Genomic DNA, 23,562 nt, shown 5'->3' with positions numbered 1-23,562 from the left:
ATTTAGCGTGGGAATGAGATGATAATGAGGTCTGTGGTCTTTTTGAAGTCGTTTGGTTGGCTATCTCGGTTATAGCCAATCTTAGCTGGTCTGGTTACTAAGGGAAATTTTTATTGCAACTGTCTTATTTCTTAAAGATAAGCAGAGTTACGGCAGGGTAGAAATTCAGCTGTATAACATAGGCATTACCGTGGATAACAGTCTCTTCTTTTTCAGTGTAGGATAGAACTAGTGACTCACTTTTAATAAGTAAATAAGGCAATAGTACAGTGTGTGACTAGGATACTAGGTAGGCCATTTTAAAGCAGTGTGGCTTTGTACTCTGTATCTTAGACCACTTGCTATGGAAAAAGCCAGCTGTTACATCATGAACACTTACATAGAGAATCCCATGAAGCAAATAACTGAAGCCTCCAGGTAATAGCCATGTGAGTGGACTTAGAGTCAGAACCCCCAGCTGTAGTCAAGCCTCACCTGATTGAAGCTTTGACTGACATCTTGGTTGTAGTTATATGAGATACCTTAGGCTGAACCATAAAAAAACTAATATAGAAATAAATTGCTACTAATTTAGAGATTTGTAACTAAAGTATAGTCGTATTTAGAGACATGCACACCAGGTTTAGGAAAATATTTTTTAAGAAGCATTCCTTAATAATAGATCTTCATATTTAATATAAAATATCTGTTAATTACTCCTAAATTTAAAATAACTTATTCCCCAGACACCAGTAATATTCTTTTTCAGTCATCTTAATGCCAGTTTACTTAGTAAATACTTGACATAAGTTAGTATGAGCAGCGTTCTGCTCATTGCTTCTTTACATACTAAAGTCTGACACTGATTTCTTACAGTAATTATGTTTACCCTTAAATTATATCGGGTTAATTGTATTAGTTTACCATATCTTAGCTCTTTCTATCCTTTGGGACTATTCAGCAGAATGATCTGAATATGTGAGTTGGTTTTAAGGAACTAAAAGAGAAAGAGGACCTGTGTACTTTATCTTTAAGGATAATGAGTTAACAATCACCTGTATGCATTAGAAACAGATGAAATAGAAATCCTGACCTCAAAATAATTTTCTGATTTCCAAATAAGACACGCTGAGGAAGCAATGGACATAGGCTAGAAGAAAAGTTATCAAACTTATTGTTAAATTATTTATAAATTAGGCATTCAAAATATAACACTTTTTTGACTTTAAACATATAATATAGTCTCCTAGGGACCGCATAGTATATTTATAGTGGTCTTCCCCCTAGCTAATTGAAATAGCAAATGTTTACCCTGGATCAACTCATGACAGTGCCACAGTTTAACAGATTAAGATTTACAGATTGTCACTGCTAATGGCTGCAGCTGCACTATTTTGGTGGCCCAGGAAGTGTGCTTGGCCAGGCAAGCACTGCATCTGCATGTTTAGTGTTAACACTCAGGCCTTTTACAGATTTAATAAAATTGACAATTTATGCACAGACTTGCCAGAATCTAGAGCCAAGGAAGACAAAATCACTAAGGTTGAGGGGTAAAAATTCAAGCTGCCTGCCAGAAGCATGTGCAGCTGTATTAGAAACAGGAAGAAGGTTCCATCGACACACCTGCTAGAGATGCCTAGTTTGCAAAATCTCTGCTTTTTTCCTCCAGTACACAATTGTAGCACCAAGTTCATTATTGCTTACCTATCTCTCCATGTGAGATTCAGAGTCAGGGATTGTGTTATTGATTCAATTTATTCAACAGGAGACATAACCCACTTGAAATCAAGTTACTTTGCCCACGGTTTTCAAAACTCAGGAAGACATTATGTATGTGTAGTATATCATCCTTGTCTTTCTCAATCCCACTTCTCCAGTACAGCAAAGCTTTGTTGTGGAAAATACAAGCAAATGGGAAGCTAGCAGCCACTCCTTAAATTTCTAGATCTTTCCTTGCTATTTTGAGCCTTTCACATCTTGCTGCCTTGTGGGAAGTTAGTCTGCAGTGGTACATTGTGTGATCTAAGAGAAGGCCCCAGTGTATCTGTGTGAGAATTGCTGAGTGCCCGAATTCAAGCCATCACATTTGATTCAATGAAGTCAGTCCAATCTTATCATTTACAAAATGTGATGGTAAAGGCAGACATTTCTTTCCAACACCCTACATTTCTGTCAGGTAGAGGGAACTCATTAGCATATTAAATCTGCTTTTTAAAATAATGTGGCATAAGAAAGTGACCATGTATTGCTCCATAAATTTGGTGGATAAATCTTTCTAATTTCATGAAATTAAAATGAAATCTATTTGCTCAGAAATATAAACCACATTGTCAGATTTCAGAAAATGGTCTCAGCCTACAACTTTGTCTATTAGTCTAAAATCAGAAAGGAGAAAAGAGTGACATCGATTGACTCTCTCGAACCTGAACAGTTATATTTTTGAGAGTTTGAAGCAAGAATAGATATACATTATAAACAATGTGGTAAAGTGTTCACTGTTTCTGGTTCCTGTCTAATACATGAATGAACTCAACTGGAGAGGAACGCTATGAATGTAAGGAATGTGGGAAAGCATTGAGATTTTCCTGTCTTTTAAAACACATGAAAGGACTCACACTGGAGAAAGACCCTATAAATGTACCCAAATGTGATAAAGCCTTCAGTTATTCCACTTCCCTTCATTACTGTCAGGCCTCTGAGCCCAAGCTAAGCCATCATATCCCCTGTGACCTGCATGAATACGTCCAGATGGCCTGAAGCAAGTGAAGAATCACAAAAGAAGTGAAAATGACCGGTTCCTGCCTTAACTGATGACATTCCACCATTGTGATTTGTTCCCTCCCCACCTTAACTAAGCGATTACCTTGTGAAATTCCTTCTCCTGGCTCAGTAGCTCCCCCACTGAGCACCTGGTGACCCCCGCCCCTGCCCTCAAGAGAAAAACCCCCTTTGACTGTAATTTTCCACTACTTACCCAAATACTATGAAACAGCCCCGCCCCATCTCCCTTCGCCGACTCTTTTCGGACTCAGCCCACCTGCACCCAAGTGATTAAAAAGCTTTATTACTCACACAGCCTATTTGGTGCTCTCTTCACATGGACGCACGTGACAGTTACCATAGAAGCATTTATACTGGAGAGAGACCCTATGAATGTAAAAAAATGTGGTAAAGCCTTTAGTCGTTTCCGTTCCCTTTGTAACTATAGAAGTACTCATACTGGAGAGAAACTCTATGAATATAAAAAAATGTAACAAAACCTTCAGTTGTCTCAGTTCCCTTTACCTCCATGAAATAATTCATACTGGGGGAAAACCCTATGAATGTAAGACGTGTGGTAAAGCCTACACCCATTCCAGTCACCTTATTTGCCATAAAAGAAGTCATGCTGGAGAGGCTGGTACAGTGGCTGACACCTGCAATCCCAGCACTTTGGGAGGCCAAGGTTTGTGGATTGCTTGAGCCTAGGCATTCACAACCAGCCTGGTGAACATGGTGAAACCTTGTCTCTACGAAAAATAAAATAATTAGCCGGGCATGGTGGCACAGGCCTGTAGTCCCAGCTACTTGAGAGACTGAGATGGGAGGATCACTTGAGCCTGGGAGGTCCAGGCAGCAGTGAGCTGAGATCCGGCTGCTGCACTCCAGCCTCCTGGGCTACAGAGTGAAAACCTGTCTTAAAAAAAAAAAAAAAGAAAAAAAGAAAGAAAAAAAAAAAGAAAAAAAAAAGAAAAAAGAAAGCTGGGTGTGATGGCTCATACCTGTAATCCTAGCACTTTGAGAGGCCGAGGCAGGCAGATCACTTGAGGTCAGGAGTTCGAGACCAGCCTGCCCAAAATGGAAAAACCCATCTCTACTAAAAATAAAATAATTAGCCAGTCATGGTGGCACATGCCTGTAGTTCCAGCTACTTGAGAGACTGAGATGGAAGGATCACTGGAGCATGGAAGGTCGAGGCTGCAGTAAGCTGAGATCCTGCTACTGTAGTCCAACCTGGACGATAAAGTGAGACCCTGTCTCAAAAAGAAGAAGAAGAAAAGTTATACTGGAGAGAACCCTTATGAATTGTGGAAAAGCATTCAGTTGTCTTAGTTCTTTTTCAAAGACATAAAAAGCCACAGGGGAATAAAAAGAAAAGAAAAAAAAAGCCCTATGCATGTAAGAAATGTGGTAAGGCATTTACTCTTTCCATTTTCCTCATAAACATGAAAGAGCTCACACTGGAGAGAAACCTTAAAAATGTGAGAAATGTGGTAAAGCCTTCTGATTTTCTTTTCTTTTTTCTTTTCTTTTTTTTTTTTTTTTTTTGAAGGCTTGGGAGGACTCACTGTGAAGAAAAGCCTTTTGAATTTAAATTTGTGGTAAGGCTTTCAGTTCTTCTAGTTCCATTTGAAGACACGAACTCATTCCTGAGAAAAACCTTATGAATATCTAGAATGTGGGAATGCTTTCATTTCTCTCATATCCATTCAAGGACATATGGAAATGCACTCTATAGCTGGATCTTGTAAATAGACGAAAATACATGGGATTAAAACTCTAATAGGTTGGAAACTGCATGAAAGTTTTCACTTTTAACATTTACTTCAAAAGTCATGTGAAAACTCCTACTGGAAAGAAATTCTATAAATGATGTTTTTCTAATTTGGAAAGCCTGATGCAAATTAATTATCGTACGGTGCTTAAAAAGAATGCACATGGATGAAATGTTATGTAAGTTGTAAATATATTGTTTTTATCAGTGACTCGTTCTTCAAAAAGGTCTGGGGTATGCATTTCGACTTATACTGGAGGAAAACATTGAGGTGAGAGTTCTGTAAATGCTCTTTAAGCAGTAGTACTTGAATTTAATAGGTAATGATGTTTTCTTAAGTTTGTTGGTAGAATTTTTGTCTATTCATTTGATAATGTGCAGGATTCAGGGTTGAATTTTGATGTTTTTCTAATATGTAGGTAAGTTTGATTTTTATGTATTGTCCTGTAATTAATGGATCAATAAGTAATGAATGTTAATTGTTGGAATTTTCTTACTTGTCTTATTTGGCAAATTTTGGTTATCCTTTGTCCATTATACACATTCTATCTTTTTTTTGTTAAGCGAAAATCTACTCTTGGTGTAAAGATGTTTATTTTATTTTTTGCTTATGATGACTTGGTGTTAATTCCTAAGTACATAAAGTTTATCACGCAGTATCAAAAAAAAAATAGCTATACAGTAGAAAGAGAAATATTGTTCAAAATAGAATTTGAACATTATGGACTTGGTCACATTTTAATTTTATGTCATAAGTTTCTGACATTAGGTAACTGTGAGGAGGAACAATATAGGAAATAACACAGAGAAACAATGTCTTATTATCCCAGCTCACAGTTGATCATTTCTAAATGCATTGTGTATTCATTATTCAGATTTAAAAAGAAAACAGTCTATCATTTTTGGAACCACCTAGTAGTTCAAATGAGAAGGTAGTCATAGAAAATAAGAAGTCAATGCTTTGGACAGGAAGCAAGCAAAGCTGAAGTTTCTCATGGGTCATGGTGTATGATTTCTGCCAAGGACAGCATGGTACAGTCTGAATAAAAAGCTACGTGAGGCTATTATTCAGCCTAACATGCCAGAATATTCTTTGCAATAAGACAACCCTATGTAGAAAATAACCCTATGTTGAAAAATCTTAGGTATCATGAGATCTTTATTTCTAAAGATTTGGGGTATATCTGCATGCTGTTACTTCCTTTGTTGAAGCCACTGTAGCCCTTCATAGACACTCACAGTAAAATTACCCCCATTTATCTCAAAATATTTGGTTTTCCACATATGATCAAACAGCTCTTTTAGAACATGGTGTCGTTATTTTATCAGTTATAGTGTTACTTGTGCACTCTTTATTCTCTTATATAAATTATAGTTTTATGAAGCTAATTCACATACAAATTGAATAAATAAAAGTATTTTTTAAATAATAATCATTGCAGCAACAAATACTGATTATTTTCATTTACAATTGGTCTGTCTGTATTCTTCCAATCTGACTTCACATTTTTAGAGTTTTTATTTCTTTAATCCATCCTACATCAGCATAACAATAGTCTGGATGATAATCATTCTTCTTTTATGTATACTTAGTGGCAGGAAATGGTTGCAACAAACAAGGTGATATTATAAAATAATGGGGCTACATACTTGTGCTCACCACTAAATTGAATAAATTAAATTGAAGGCACGTGGAAATGGAGATAACCCCTCATTAAGTAAACAAATGCTGAAAAATCCACTGTTGTTAGGGAGACCGTGGATAAAAAATGCTCTTTTTTCTTCTCAATTACAAGCTATCTCCAGAGAACCATAACACACACACACACAAACACACACACACACACATTTATTTTTCTAATGACAGTATTGAACCAAAATAGGGGAAATTATTCTGTGAAGAATTGAAGCTAGTATAAAATTTTCCTATCTCTACTAAGAAATGAATGTAAAAGGCTTACTCATATTTTATCATTTTAAGGTTTAAAGTAATAAACATATGAATGTGTCAGAATAAATGTTTGATACTTCAAATCTGTGGAGAGAGTAATTTGTTCTATTTGAAGGTATGGAAGTAGTATAAATAGCTTGAATGATCCGAAAAGATTAATGTGGTTTGAGATACAGATACAGACAAACTCTGATCGAAAAATTGACTATTGAAATAGGTTTTAAGAGTGATTCATCACATATTCATCATGTATACTTCATGTGTAGTATATTCAGTATCTATGCATTTATAGAGAAACATCTTTGTTGCGTTCATCCTAAGACTGTGGACATTCTGTGCTTGTCACTATAGTCTTTTCGTCATATTACACAATAGACATTTTAGAGATAATTTGTGCACAGGCTTACCTGGGGGTCTTCTGTCAGTCCTTTGAGTCTCCTCTATCTGTGCTATCGAGAGTGCCAGAATAAAATGCTTGCTGGAATGGATCAGAGTCATAGATGTCATCTGAAAGCATGGAAGTAAAAATGTTCATCTTTGATAAAGAAAATAGAAGTTAATATTATTAAAATCAAACTCTGCAAGTAAATTGCAAAGTCTACCAGACCTAGATAGAATTCACTCTCATTCTTTGCATTCTATGTTTTGCAGGTCTTCATTGTTGTGTTTTGCTCCTCTTGTCCACAGACAAGGTAGGGAAAGTCTGCCATTACTGAATATATTCAATACTACCTTGAAAGAAGAAATGAGGTGCTCACGGGAAAAGAGTCAAATATATGATTGTTGCTTAATTTAACCTTGGTGGTCATTTTCATAGCCAGTATAAATTGACAGAGCCTCAGTATTTCAAAGAGACTGTACCTTTTTTTTTTTTTTTTTCTTCTAAGACCTCTAATGGTATTGGAAGCTAACTCTGCCATGGAAAAGGTGTGCTTACAAATATTTTTTCTTGAGTTTTAGGCAAAGTTTAAATATCTTTTATCCTAAAGATATTATTATATTTTCACACAGAAATTAGCAAATTTCGCATGCAAAATACCAAATAGTCATTGGAGAAAAAGTGAATATGAGAGACCATAGCATCTAGAATAATCCCTAGTTTAAAGAAAAGGTAAATGTAATGTCATGTATTTAAAATGTCTATTTACGTGTTTCATCACATTACAAAATGAAGATGCAACTCAAAACCATGCATTCCTAATGTTTTTTACATAGTCAACGGAACTGATAACCCATCCTGAGTTTAGAAACAAGGAAACAAAATAAGGAAACTCCCCATCCTAAAAGTATCATTTGATGTGATAGACTTCACTTTTAAAATGCAAATACCCTGAAGATGTTATGCCATTACTTATTAGCAATTTCTGGGGCCATATTAATTGATAATTTGTTTGTTTTGCATTGAGCTTCAAACAGTAGCATCAATCAAAGGGCAAGACTAATGCTTGAAGGAGAAGTAGGGCAAGAGGGGAAAACCTGGACTTAAAGGAAGGCTGTTATGAAACACAATAGTCAGCTCTGGATACTTTGCACGTGGCATGAGGATATTAGCTGCCTAGAGATTAAGACAAGAATGATGTCAGAAAGTGAAAGAGCAGAAAGAAGCAGGGCACACCCCAAGAACTTATTTTGTTACTTTTGTAAATACAACTGAACCAGTCAGAGCCACTACCCAGATTTACTATATATCCATAGCAGTAAAAATAAAAACAAAAAATAACAAATATTGAATCAACACATCATATTTATATATGTACTTATTTATCAATATCTGTGTATAATCCTTCCTATAGTGAATAATTTGGAATTCAGTGGCTTTGGGGATGGACTAAGGAATCAAAGAACAGCTAAAAATCCTAGCTCTAATTATTTGTAGCCGATTATTCTTGTATGAGATATACAATCTTTTTAAACCTAAGTTTTTAAAAATTTGGCTTGTAAAATGAGGATGATAATACTACCTAAATTATCGACTAGCTGAAAGGTGAAATGGCATATCCCATGCAAACTGCTTAGCACACGACTTGCTCAGTATAAATATTCAGTGAAGGCTGCTTATTTTGTTATAGGTCAGCAAGAGTTCTGCTTGTCTCTGGAACACATTGGTAATGACTGAAAACATGCTTAAAAGTATAGTTATTAAGACAGAGTTGGTCTTCGCCTTGCCCATGCACGCTGTTACCACCACCACACAAACCACTAAGATTCTAAAAGGAGAAAGCAAAAAAAGCAAGTCCCATCAGGCTTTCTGTTCTATTTTTCTAACTCATGATTACGAGAGATGAAGCCCATGTAATTTATTTGCATTTATTTATTTCACTGTTTGACACTATGTTTAGTTCCTTTTCTGTTAATTTATTGTTTGCTGCTGGTCCCCATGGAACCCTTAGGACACACTTCAAAATGAAATATTTTTTATCCCTATAAAATATTTTAATGAGTTAAAATCCTAAAAGTGCTTGATGATGACCAACAGCACTATCTTATACAATGGAAAAGAGTTTCTAGAGGGCACAAAACTGTGATAAAGAATCAGCAAAAATGATACCCTAGCTCATATATTTTAGATGAGATGACTGTAACATCAGGAAATATAACATAAAAATTTAATGTCTATGCCTGAAAATATTATCTTGCTTATCCACTGCCTTTATATATGGATACAGGTAGGCCTTTTAAAATTAGTGTTTTTATTTTGTCTTAAGAGAGGATGCTGCATTTGCAGCATCTCTCCCCAGAGTCTCTTTTTCATTAATACTAAATATTATGCTTGCTAAATTTGTATTGTGAACACAAACTTGTATCCCATCTACTCTAATGTAGAACTCCATTAAACAGTAAAGGTTTTATAGAGGGTTTATATCACTCTCTTACTACTGTCCCAAATTAAATATCAAATATTTTAATAACTGTCGTAGACTTTATTCCAAACAAGGCCAAAATCTAGAGATCACCTCTTGCAGTCTAGAAAGTACAATCAGGAGAGAGTCTGTCCCATCAAACCATTACCCCTTTACCACTTAAGTTCTCCTGAGGAGGGACTTTTTACATTAAGGATACATCTAGCTAATCTCTTTCCAAACCTTTATTCACTTATTCAATTAGAAAATGTATGGGAAAACCTGGGCATCTAGGCTCAGCCCCAGACTGTCCTCCTCTTTAATTTGTTTTCCTCTAGCAGCAGTCATCCCCACCTCGTTGCCTAGTACTGAAGTTCAGTGTTAGGAAGTCCATTGATCTCTTACCTAAACCTGCACTCTCTAACATCTGTTTAATCCATGTGAAAGTTGATATTTTCACCTTTATATTATTTCCTAAATTCTTCAGGACTTAGGCAAGAAGTGTGCTCTTTAGCAGCTCCATTGGAGACCTCAAAAAAGCTAGTGAGGTGCAGTGAGAGAGGTGAGGCACTGGGGCACAGAGGGACTGGTGAGTGAAGCTATGATGGAGCCCAAGAAATGAGGCCCAAGAACAAAAGAGAAGCAAAACTGATGGAATTATAATGCACAGTTGGAACCTGGTCAAAAGAAACTTAGGACACTTATCACTGCATCACGAAATTAGTGTATTAAGTTGGAGTGGGTCATCCAAAAGATTAACAACACAATGAGCAAAATGGCCATTTTAATGATAACCATCAACACACCCACTAACACTAGCACTTATTGAGCAATTAGTGTGTGTGGAGCACTAGGTTAAGAGCTTTAATGCATTAATACATTTAATCCTTAAGCCACCCTGATAGTTAGGTACTTAGCTCTTAGCCATTACTGATCAAGGATTTATTAAATTAGCCCCAGGTCAGAGCAGAGCTAGCTGAGAATCTAGAAAAATGTTAAACATACAGGTAGGAGGTAAGTGGCCATAATTTTAAAGGTTACAGGCGTGACTCATTATGGTTAATAATTCTTTGTGGACTACAAAGGTAGAAGCCCCTTGTGAATTATAGAACCACACATGCTAAATTGTGAAGAGACCTCGTGTGCTCTTCTGACTTACTCTTTGATCTTTAGACATTATCTCCACTTTGCAGAGGAAAAAATCTGAGGCACAGAGAGGTTAAGTGACTTGTTGAAGATCATACAGTAACACTGATGAAAACTATAAAATCATACCTTATTAAGTCTTGGAAACCTATTGATAACCTTTTGAGTAACAACTATTTGAAGAGCCAAATTAATCTTTTCTAGAATGTGCACTATTCATGGGTTTTTTCTTCCCCCCACTAGAGTTCAGACACTTGGAGCTTGCTGCTTAAAATAACTACCTCCCACACCCACCCTGTTCAGCATGATGACTGCTGGATCCATTTGCAGTCCGTATTTCCCTAGGAGGTGCGAACTCCTGCAGCTTTCCTCTCTGTGAACTGAAGTCTCCATCTATACAATTTCACTGCTCATAAAGACGAGCAAAAAGGAGAGCACAAATGAATCCAATTTATCCATTTTTTGGTATCTAGAGTACATGTGGAGTCAAAATTGGTGGTTTGCCTCAGCTCTACCTGCTAGGATAATTTGGGGTGATACTGCATCTAAATATTATGTTTAAACCATGCCAGTCACACTGTGCATTTTAAAGATCACATTACAAATCGCATTACCTTTCTAAGATATCTGAGAATATGAGTAAATTTCAAAGAAAAATGGCTTCCATGAATATAAAATTATGTCACCCTTAATTACACATTGTTATTCAAGGTACAGAGAAGCCCCGTTTGTTTCACCTTGCCTCTACTTTGAGATGATTTTCACGGAGGATGAAGTTTTTCAAATGCATTTGTTTCAAAAGTTGTTTGTCTTGCTCTTCGTGCTTATGTATAAACATATTAATATACTTTTCCAATCCCTAAAATGTATATTGTTGATCTGTGTTTCTAATTTTCTCTTCTTTAAAATTAAATATATTATCAAGTCTTGGACATCTTTAGTCACAAACTAATATAGACTTTTCTCGTGTGTGTGTGTGTGTGTGTGTGTGTGTTTTAAAAAAAATTTCTTAGCAATATTATTTGCCTCAATGTGGATGGCTGCTGACTGATCAGGGAGGAGGTTGTTGAAGGCTGGGGTGTCTGTGAAAATTTCTGAAAATAGGACAACAATGAAGTTTGCCCTATCCACTGACTGTCCCTTTCATTACAGATTTCACTATAGCATGCAATGCTCTTTGGTAGCATTTTACCCACAGGAAAACTTCTTTTAAAATTGGAGTCCATTTTCTGAATCCGTGCTGATATTTTATCAACTAAGTTTAAATAATATTTTAAATTACTTGTTGTCCTTTCAACAGTTTTCACAGACTCTTCACTAAGAATATATTTTGTCTCAAGAAACCACTTTCATTGTTCAACCATAAGAAGCAACTACTCATCTGTTCATTTTATCATGAGATTGCAACAATTCAGTCATATCTTCAGCCTTCACTTCTAATTATAATTCTCTTGCTATTTTCACCATATCTGCAGTTACTTCCTCTATTGAGGTTTTGAACCCCTCAAAGTCATGCAAGAGGGTTGCAGTGAACTTCTTCCAAACTCTTGGTAATGTTGATATTTTGACCTCCTTCCATGAATCATGAATGCTCTTAATGACATCTAGAATGGTGGATTTGGTGGATTCTTTCCAGAAAGATTTTAAGTGACTTTACCTAGATCCATTAGATAAATCACTATCTCTGGCAGCTATAGCCTTACAAAATATCTTTCTTAAATAATAAGACTTGAAAGTCAAAATTACTCCTTCATCCATGATCTAAAGAATGGATATAGTGTTAGCAGGCTTGGAATAACATTTAATTCGTACATCTCCATCAGAGCTCTGGGGTGACCAGGTGCAATTTCAATATGCAGTAATATTTTGAAAGGAAACTCTTTTGCTGAGCAGTAGATCTCAAGTGGATTAAAATTTTTCAGTAAACCATAATATAAACATATATGCTGTCATCCAGACTTCATTGTTCTGTTTATAGAGCGCAGAAAGAGTGGATGTAATATCATTATTACGGACCACACCCCTCATATTGTCTTAGGCCCAATTTCTGCCTCCAAAGAAAGAAGAAGTAAAAACTAAAAGGCAGAAATGAAATCCACAGGCAGACAGCCCGGCACTGCACCCTGGGCCTGGTAGTTAAAGATCGACCCCTGACCTAATCGGTTATGTTATCTATAGATTACAGACATTGTATAGAAAAGCACTGTGACAATCCTCATCTTGTTTTGTTCCATCTAATTACTGGTGCATGCAGCCCCCAGTCACGTACCCCCTGCTTGCTCAATCGATCACGACCCTCTCACACACACACCTTAGAGTTGTGAACCATTAAAAGGGACAGGAATTGCCCACTCGGGGAGCTCAGCTCTTGAGACACGAGTCTTGCCAATGCCCCCGGCCGAATAAACCCTTCCTTCTTTTTTTTTTTTTTTTTTTTGAGACGGAGTCTCGCTCAGGCTGGAGTGCAGTGGCCGGATCTCAGCTCACTGCAAGCTCCGCCTCCCGGGTTCACGCCATTCTCCTGCCTCAGTCTCCCGAGTAGCTGGGACTACAGGCGCCCGCCACCTCGCCCGGCTAGTTTTTTGTATTTTTTAGTAGAGATGGGGTTTCACCGTGTTAGCCAGGATGGTCTTGATCTCCTGACCTCGTGATCCGCCCGTCTCGGCCTCCCAAAGTGCTGGGATTACAGGCTTGAGCCACCGCGCCCGGCCAACCCTTCCTTCTTTAACTCGGTGTCTGAGGAGTTTTGTCTGCCACCCATCCTGCTACATAATCAGTGAGTCAGCTTGTTCTTTGAAGCTTTGAAACCATGCACCTCTTGTCTCTAGCTGTGAATCCTGGGTGGCATCTTTCCATACAGAGCTGTTTCATCTACACTGAAAATTTGTTTAATGTAGCCTTCTTCATCAATGATCTTAGTTGATCTTCTGGATAACTTGCTTTAACTTCTACAGGAGCACTTGCTGCTTCACTTTGCATTTTATATTATGAAAATAGTTTCTTAACCCAGTCTGTCACTGATGGACATTTGGGTTGATTCCAAGTCTTTGCTATTGTGAATAGTGCTGCATTAAACATACGTGTGCATGTGTCTTTATAGCAGCATGATTTATAATCCTTTGGGTACATACCCAGTAACGGGATGGCTGGGTCATATGGTATTTCTAGTTCCAGATCCTTGAGGAATCGCCATACTGTTTTCCATAATGGTTGAACTAGTTTACAATCCCACCAACAATGTAAAAGTGTTCCTATTTCTCCACATCCTCTCCAGCACCTGTTATTTCCTGACTTGTTAATGATCACCATTCTAACTAGTGTGAAATGGTATCTCATTGTGGTTTTGATTTGCATTTCTCTGATGGCCAGTGATGACGAGCATTTTTTCATGTGTCTGTTGGCTGCATGCATGTCTTCTTTTGAGAAGTGTCTGTTCATATCCTTTGCCCACTTTTTGATGGGGTTGTTTGTTTTTTTCTTGTAAATTTGTTTGAGTTCTTTGTAGGTTCTGGATATTTCCCTTTGTCAGATGAGCAGATTGCAAAAATTTTCTCCCATTCTGTAGGTTGCCTGTTCACTCTGATGGTAGTTTCTTTTGCTGTGCAGAAGCTCTTTTGTTTAATTAGATCCCATTTGTCAATTTTGGCTTTTGTTGCCGTTGCTTTTGGTGTTTTAGACATGAAGTCCTTGTCCATGCCTATGTCCTGAATGGTATTACCTAGGTTTTCTTCTAGGGTTTTTATAGTTTTAAAACATTTTCTTTCCTTAAACTTCATGAACCAACCTGTGTTAGATTCAAACTTTTCTTCTGCAGTTTCCTCACCACTCTCAACCTTTACATAATTGAAGTGTTAAGATCTTGGTCTGTATTGTCCTTTGGCTTAGGGGAATGTTGTGGCTGGCTAGATCTTCTATCCAGATCACTAAAACTTGCTACATGTCAGCAATAAAGCTGTTTCACTTTCTTATCATTCACGTGTTCACTGGAGTAACACTTTTAATTTCCTTCAAGAACTTTTTCTTTGCATTCATAACATGGCTAACTGTTTGGTATAGGAGGCCTAGCTTTGGGCCTGTCTGGGCTTTCAAGACGCCTTTCTCACTAAGCTTAATCACTTGTAGCTTTTGATTTAAAGTGGAATGTATGCAACTCTTCCTTTTACTTGAAAACTTGGAGGCCATTGTAGAGTTAACTAACCTAATTTCAATATTGTTGTATCTCAGGAAATAGGAAAGCCGAAGGAGAGGGAAGGAAGTGGGGAAATGGCTGGTCAGAGCAGTAGCGACAACACATATCATGTTTATCAATTAAGCGTACTGTCTAATATGGGTACATTTTGTGGCATCCCAAAGCAATTAGAGTAGTACTATCAAAATCTCTGGTCACAAATAACCAGAAAAGATGTAATAATAATGAAAAGTAATGAAATACTGCAAGTATTACTCAAATGTGACACAGAAACATGAAGTTAGCCCATGGTGCTGGAAACATTTGCTGATAGATATGCTTGATGCAGGGTTGCTACAAACCTTTAATTTGTTTAAAAAAAAAAAAAAAAAAAACCACCATATCTGCAAAGCACAGTAAAGCAAAATGCAATAAAACAATTGTGTGTACATAATTAGCATTTGTTAATATTTTTTATTTGACTTTTTTAAAGAATTTGTTTTCTGTTATTTATGGTGCAACATACAAATCTATTAACCTACTAATTAACAATGGAGGCTTCTCAGAATATCATAGTCCATGTGGTCTTTCTTAACTAAATGCCAGAGGATTTTTATGTTTTGTTTTGTTTTGTTTTCTCTGCTCCTAAAAAATACTATCTCTTGGCTGTTTGTTGTGCCTTATCTCTCCTAATATAGAAATAGTGCATTTGCAACAAATACACATGGGGAAGACGACATAAGCGAGGAATAAAACTTAGATATATTGAAATGCTAATATTTGATCTTTATTTTTTATTGTAGCATATTTATCATTTTCTGAATTATACACATACCTCCCAGTCACTGAAAATGTTTCACAAAATTCAAAACCACGAAGTGTTTCCTTATTACCATACTAGCCCCTTCTTTTTCCTGCCAGTACATTATATCTTGTTCTTCATAGTTTTGCATCATTCATTTACCCAGTTAAACTGCCACTGAAACTTTATTGTATGCATACTCAACCTGGTATTATGTTATTTACCAGCAAAGTCATATTAACAAAAAATATTTTACTGATATTTAAACTATGATTTTGGCTATGGGAAATAATTTACCGAAATCCAAATAAATTGAAGAATTTACATTTTTTCTCTATATTTGTACCTGTATTTACGTATTTTACATTACTTTTGAGAGCTCTCTTGGATCATATTTGCATTCTGCTTCATTTCTCTGATCCTTTCTAGTTCCAGGAAGACCAATAATAAACAGGAAGTTTAATGTTTTTTCTTTCCAAATACTGGACGCATGTAGACTCCACAAATTTTTATAGGAAATAAAATTTATTTTAAACTACCCAAAAGTTTTTATTATATAGCTTTGTAAAAATCCAAATATTGAAGGGCCGTTGTTCTTTAATAATAGTTTAATAACAAGTCAATACAATGGAAGTGACAAATAATGGAAAATTATCGATTGTTTTCTAAATTGACCCATGTTGCTATTATGCTAATCTCTGGACTAAAAGAGTATTACTATGAAAGGTAAGAAATGTTTGGCTAAATCTAAAAACTCTTCTGTAAATAATATATATTTTTAATATTCTTAAGGTCAATAGAAATGAGAATACTACTGAATAAATGTTTTAAAATTATGCCTATTCTGAGTTTTGTCCTATTACAATACATTTTCATAATGGAAGATGTAAAGCTGGGATATTTAATCACAAAAGATTTCATGGAAAACTTAGAAAGTTGAATGAATTTCTAAATATGAATAGATTTCTAAATGTGTTGTAAATAATAGTCTAATATACCTGTACAGAAAATAAAATGTTGCTAGAATACATTCAACTCAATACTTTTGGCAAATATTATTTATTGCTAATAAAAAGGTTAGATAGAAGACACACTTGGTGTGCTTCGGTCTTGATTCAATCTATTGATGAGCTTCTACAATAACACATTTTTTTATTGTGTCCACTGTATTTTATATAGAATGTGTCATTCTGCCTATGATAACAAACTACATTAGCAGGTATAAAGATAAATGATTTGATATTAAGACAGAGGCTATGCAAAAAAAAATTAAAAAGCTAACTTTAAAAAATTATTTTCTGACAAGCTAAATGTAAATGTTTTACTTAATTGGTGCTTTGAATAAAGAGCCAGATTGTGGTGACACTAGCACTGTGAAACTGTCAGCATTTTTCTTATTAACCCTATTTTTAAAATGACATTATATTTTTACTTCAAAAATAATATTTAAATTACTTTGGATAAATTTGAGCTGACTTAAAAACATCCTTGGTTATTTTATTTTACCAAAGAAGGCAGAAAAACAATATTCTTTCTCAGAAAGAAAAAATTTGAAAGATAACTTTCAATAACTCAAGTATAAGAGTATCACCTAATTGTGTCAATAACAGTAATATAAATATACACAACTCCAGGAAGGCATGCAAACAAGCACAGCCTACTACACCAGCTAAAGCTACAGACACATAAGCCTGTACAGTACAGTGAAGGTCACATAAAGGACACAGGGAAGCAAAGGGAAGGCTTCTAGATTCAGAAGGTTAGGACTCTAGTCCTGCCAATCAAAACCTTAAGGTCAGTTGTAACGAACTTCTTAAACTTCCCTCTAAGTAAAGATTTATTAAACTGCAAAATAAGGGTTTAAACTGGAAGACTTTATTGGTTCCTTTTAAACCAGGAATTCTCTGGTGCCCTATAATATCTTCATTTTTATCTGCTTCTTTTTTTCTAGATACCTCTTATAAAAAGCAAAATAGCATATATCAATAATCCAGCTCTTTCAAGTGATGATTATCTACCACTTAAAATAGAATGGAGTACTTTGTGATATACAACTGCTTTTGGCAAGAAAAAAGTAGATTAAGTGAAAAATGATAGTTAAAACAGAGGAAGACAACCCTGTTTAATGAAATCAGAGCATTTTTGAAGCAAAAAGCCTTTGATAGATAAAGATTATAGAGTGAAGGAACAAGAGAGTGGTGAATTTACAATCTGAAGACATAGTTTGTCCTATGAATATTCTATGAGTCTCTGGACTTTTCCTGTGCAGAAGGCCTCGCTGAGTGATACAGAAACTAGCAGAACTTTTGGTAGTCTTACATACTAGAGCAGAAAATGGTGTATTAAAAAAAAAAAACAAAAAAAAAAACCTTAAAAGAGGTCCCTTACCTCTGTTAAGGGACACAGGTACACATTTTCAGCTTTGCAGCTATAGAGTCTCTGTGTCAACCACTCAATTCTACCATTGTAGTGAAATTTGTCCAGATAGTATGTAAGTGAATGAGTGCGTTTATGTTCCAACAAAACTAGTGAAATTTAAGTGTCATAAAATTTCACATTTTATGAAATATTTTATCCCTGAACTATTTAAAATGTAAAAATAATTCTGAGTTCATATGCTGTCAAAAAAGTCAGTAGGACAAAGAAACAGACACCTGTACAAAAGAGACAACTTTGGAGATTTGTATGGTTTCAGTCAATTTTTCTTTTAAGACATTAGCCAAATTCTGAAGCTGTATGAGTTGGGAGTAAAAGGTTTAGCTGAACATTCTGAAAAGCAGAAAAGTGTTTTCCAGAGTACCCTGGTGGTGGTGGTAAGACACGGGAGCAGTCCTGGTGAATTCACTGAATTCTAAATTTAAAATTTTAAAATCTATGTCTAAGGATTGGAGTAAGAAGTAGACTAAATCTTCATAAAACTGCAACACTGCCTCCACTAAACTCCATCCAAGAATGGAATAAGTTGATTTTTTTGCTAGTCTATCCACCTGGAAAAGGAAAAGATAAACTTCCCCTGGTTGAAAAACACCATCAGCTGGAGCCTCTACATTTCGTATAAAACATGGCTAGAAAAAAAAAAAAAAAAGTAGGCATGTCAAGAGTAATGAGATCAAGAAAAAAAATCAAGAGAGTCATCAGATGATAGCTACATACCCAACTTCACATGATCTAGATAATTGACTTCACTGACTATGACTTTGATATAATTATTATTAAAATATTCACGTAAAAAGACAAAAGATAGGAGAACTACATGAGAAAAAAATTAATGATTCTGTTTAGACTTTAATTTCAACCTTACACAGATCTCTTAAAATTACTACACACATGCACATACACATAAAATCAGGGTGATTATTATAAGTTTGGCTTGATTTCTTAAATGTTTGAAAGACTTTTCTAGTGAAGCAAACTTTTTTTTCTGGGGAGGGTTTTAATAATAGATTGTATGTTTAAAAATATTTGTAGGGCTATTCAGATTTTCTTTTCATGTGTCAGTCTTGAAATATACTATTCAATGAGTTATTTTCTTAAAATTGTCAAATATATTAGTAAAAGTGTCAATAATCTTTGTTTTCATTTTCATGTCTTCAGTGATAAAAATATGAAATATGGAGTGATATTTCTTCATATTTCTGATGTCAGTAACTTGTAAATGTTCCATGTTTTCATTGATCAGTCTTGCTAGCATTTGATTAAGATTATTCATATTTTCAAAGAGTCACCTCCTCCTTGTTTTAATGTACTCTTTTGTGCATTTTCTCTTTCATTAAGTTATCTTATCTCTATTATATTCTTCTATTTACTTTTGTTTATTTGATTTGCTATACATTTCCTAGCATCTTGAGATAGAAGCTTAAATCATTAATTTTCAATTTTTGTTCTTTCCTAATATATGCATGTAAGAATATAAATTTCTCCCTAGACAGTGATGTTGCTATTTCCCACAAATATTCATATGCTGTGTCCTCATTATCTTTTTGCTTAAAATATTTTCCAATTTCTATTGTGATTTCTTCTTTGACCCATGGGTTGTTTTGGATTGTGTTGCTTAATTTCTAACAATTGGAGACTTTCTAATTATCTTTTCCTCATTTATTTCTAGTTTAATTTTCTACAGTCAGAAAACATCTAAATATGATTTCACTCTTTGAATTTGTGTTTAGATTTGCTGCATGATCTAAGACACATAAAAATATATCTTCTATACTCATTAAATAAATACTTTTTTCTTTTTGGGCTAGATGTTTACTGTGATTGTATGTATACATTTTCAGTTGTGTTTTTAAAAAATGTTCTGTCTTTACTGTATTTTTGTTTGCTCATAGGCTTTTTTTTTGTTTTTTTTCCGAGACGGAGTCTTGCTCTGTCGCCCAGGCTGGAGTGCAGTGGCATGGTCTCGGCTTACTGCAAGCTCCCCCTCCTGGGTTCATGCTATTCTCCTGCCTCACCCTCCCAAGTTGCTGGGTCTACAGGTGCCCGCCACCACGCTCGGCTAATTTTTTGTATTTTTAGTAGAGACGGGGTTTCACGGTGTCAGCCAGGATGGTATCAATCTCCTGACCTCTTGATCCACCTGCCTTGGCCTCCTAAAGTGCTGGGATTACAGGTGTGAGCCACCATGCCCGGCCTGCTCATATGTTTATGAAATATTTGATTAAATATCTCCCACAGTGATTATAGACTTTTTAAAATTTATTTACATCAAATATTATTTATCTACATTAAACTATCAGTGGCACACTTATAATCAACATATCTACCTGGGGAATTGAGTCCTTTATTATAAAATGTCCATCTTTATCTCTAGCAGTGCTTTCATTAATATCAACATTGTTTGATATTAATATAGCTATACCAATTTTTTTATTTCTGTTTTCATAGTATATTTTTAAGGTCCACTTTTCAAATATTGTGCATTCTCATGTTTAAGGTGTGCTCTGAGAAGCAATACATACTTTAAAATAATTCAGACTCTTAATGACTATTTGGTATTTTTAGAATATATGTAGCAACATATAATTAGATTTATATCTACTATTTTCATTTTGTGTTTCTATTTTGTAATTCTTCTTTTGTCTCCTATCTTGCTATCTTTTGAATTAATCAAATATAGCTTATTATTCCATTTTCTTTTATACTTACTATGTTCCATTAATTGATTTTTTTGTGGGTACATAGTAGGTGTATGTAATTATGGGGTACGTGAGATGTTTTGATACAGGCATGCAACATGAAATAAGCATGTCAAGGAGAATGAGGTATCCGTCCCCTCAAGCATTTACCCTTTGAGTCACAAATAATCCCGTTACATTATATAAGTTATTTTAAAATGTAAAGTTAAATTATTATTTACTATATTCACCCTACTGTGCTATCAAAGTGGGTTTTATTCATGGTTTCTATTTTTTTTTTTTTTTTTTTGGTACCCATTAACCATCCCCACCTTCACCTCTACACCCGACTACCATTTTCTTTCTCTGGTAACCATCCTTCTACTTTCTATGTTTATGAGATCAATTGTTTTGATTTTTAGTTCCCACAAATATATGAGAAAATGTAATGTTTGTCTTTCTGTGCCTGGCTTATTTCACTTAACATAATAATCTCCAGTTCCAACCTTGTTGTTGCAAATGACTGGATCTCCATTGTGTATAAGTACCAAATTTTCTTTATCCATTAATCTATTGCTGGACTGTTGGTTGCTTCCAAATCTTAGCTATTGTAAACAGTGCTACGACAAACATAGTAGTGCAGATATCTCTTTGATATAATGATTTCTTTTCCTTGATGTATGTACCCAGAAGTGGGATTGCTCGATCATTTGACAGCTAGATTTTTAGTATTTGGAGAAACCTCCAAATGGTTCTCCATAGTGGTTGTACTAATCTACGTTCCCACCAACAGTGTACAAGGGTTTTCTTTTCTCTTCATCTTCGCCAGCATTTGTTACTGATTGTCTTTTGGATATAAGCTATTTTAACTGCTGTGAGATCATGTCTCATTGTAGTTTTGATTTGCATTTCTCTGATGATCAATGATGTTGAGCATCTTTCCATGTACCTGTTTGCAATTTGTATGTGTTATTTTGAAAAATGTTTATTCAGATCTTTTGCCAATTTTTAAATCAGATTATTAAAGTGTTCCTCTATAGAGTTATTTGAGCTCTTGATATATTCTGATTATCAATCCCTTGACAGATGGGTAGTTTTTCAGATATTTTCTCTCATTCAGTGGGCTGTCTCTTCACTTTGTTGATTGTATCCTTTGTTGTGTAGAAACTTTTTACTTAATGTGATTCCATTTGTCCATTGTTGCTTTAAACAATAACCCTTAAGCAATATCTCTGTACTTGTGGGGTATTGCTTGAGAAATGTTTGCACAGAACCATGTCCTGGAGATTTTCTCCCAATATTCTTTTTGTAGTAGTTTCATAGATGAGGTATTAGATTTAAGTCTTTAATCTTAAAGACTTGATTTGATTGTTGTATACAGCACCAGATAGGGGTCTAGTTTTACTTTTCGGCAGATGAATATCCAGGTTTCCCAGCAGCAGTTATTGAAGAGACTGTCTTTTCCCAAGTTCATGTTCTTGGTACCTTTGTAGAAAACTAGTTTACTGCTGGTGTGTGAATTCATTTCTTGGTTCTCTATTTTGTTCAATTAGTCTGTGTGTCTATTTTTATGCCAGTACCATGTTGTTTTGATTATTATAACTCTGTAGTATAATTTGAAGTCAGGTAATGAAATTCCGTAAGGTTTTTTTTATTTTTTTATTTTTTTTCATTCAGAAAGCTTTGAATATTCTGGGTTTTTTTGTGGATTCTTATATATTTCAGAATATTTTTCCTATTTCTGTGAAGAATTTAATTGGTATTTTGATACAGATTATATTGAATCTATAGATTGCTTTGGGTAGTATGGACATTTTAACAATATTTTTCAACTCATGAATATAGAATTTTTTCTCATTTTTTGGTTGTCTTTTTAAATTCTTTCATCATTATTTTATAGTTTTCATTATAGAGATCTTTCACTTTTTTGGTTAATTCCTAGGTATTTAAATTTGTGTATGGCTATTGTAATGGGATTACTTTTTTAAACTTCTTTTTTAATTTGTTCATTGTTGGCATATAGAAATGCTACTGCTATTTTTATGTGATTTTGTATCCTGCAACTTTGCTAAATTTGTTTTTCAGTTCTAATAGGTTTTGATATGGTTTGGCTGTGTTACCACTCAAATCTCATCTTGAATTGTGGCTCCCATAATTCCCTCATGTCATGGTAAGGACCTGGTGAGAGGTAATTGAATCATGGAGGCAGTTTCCCCCATACTGTTCTCATGATAGTGAGTGAATCTTGTGAGATCTGATGGTTTTATAAAGGGAGTTCCCCTGCACATGCTCTCTCTTGCCCAACACCATGTAAGAAATCCCTTTGCTCTTCCTTTGTCTTCCACCATGATCATGAGGCCTCCCCAGCCATGTAGAACTGTGAGTCCATTAAACCTCTTTTCTTTATAAATTATCTAGTGTTGAGTATGTCTTTATTGGCAGTGTGAGAATAGACTAATATAGCAAATTGGTACCAGGTAGTGGGGCACTGCTGTTAAGATACCCAACAATGTGGAAATGACTTTGGAACTGGGTGGCAGGCACAGAATGAACCATTTTGGAGGGCTCAGAAAAAGACATGAAGATGTAGTAAAGTTTGGAACTTCCTAGAGACTTGTTGAATGGCTTTGACCAAAATACTGACTGCGGTATGGACAATGAAGTCCAGGTTGAAATGGTCCCAGATGGAGATGAGGAACTTCTTGGGAACTAAAGTAAAGATCACTTTTCCTATGTAAAAAAACTGGTAGAATTTTGCCCCTGTCCCAGAGATTTTTGAAACTTTGAGCTTGATAAAGATGATTTAAGGTATCCGGTGGAAGAAATTTCCAAGTGGCAAAGCGTTCAAGAGGAAGCAGAGCATAAATGTTTGGAAAATATGCAGCCTGATGACATGATAGAAAAGAAAAACCCATTTTCTGGGGATAAATTTAAATTTAATCGGGTTTTCTACTGTGGAAATTTGCATAAGTAACAAGGAGCCAAATGTAAATCACTAATACAATGATGAAAATGTCTCCAGAGCATG

The 23,562-nt window shown here is 35.2% G+C and overlaps 1 long non-coding RNA gene across 3 annotated transcripts in view; it reads right to left on the bottom strand.

Annotated features, from left to right (window-relative positions):
• Window positions 1-23,562, bottom strand: part of LOC144333606 (uncharacterized) — a 69,771-nt gene that overhangs the window by 25,880 nt on the left and 20,329 nt on the right. For 2 of the 3 annotated variants that reach the window (XR_013402494.1, XR_013402492.1), the window contains exons 2-3: window positions 6,872-6,971; window positions 3,052-3,992 (exon numbers count right to left, since the gene is read on the bottom strand). This is a non-coding gene — a long non-coding RNA (uncharacterized LOC144333606). Of the gene's footprint in view, window positions 1-2,953; window positions 3,993-6,871; window positions 6,972-23,562 lie in introns of those variants that run through there. The other variant, XR_013402493.1, reaches the window with a different exon arrangement.

This window comes from Macaca mulatta, chromosome 13, assembly GCF_049350105.2.
Source record: "Macaca mulatta isolate MMU2019108-1 chromosome 13, T2T-MMU8v2.0, whole genome shotgun sequence".
NCBI lineage: Eukaryota > Metazoa > Chordata > Mammalia > Primates > Cercopithecidae > Macaca > Macaca mulatta.
The sequence above is the reverse complement of the archived record's forward strand: the minus strand, read 5'-3'. Positions and strand labels throughout refer to the sequence as shown.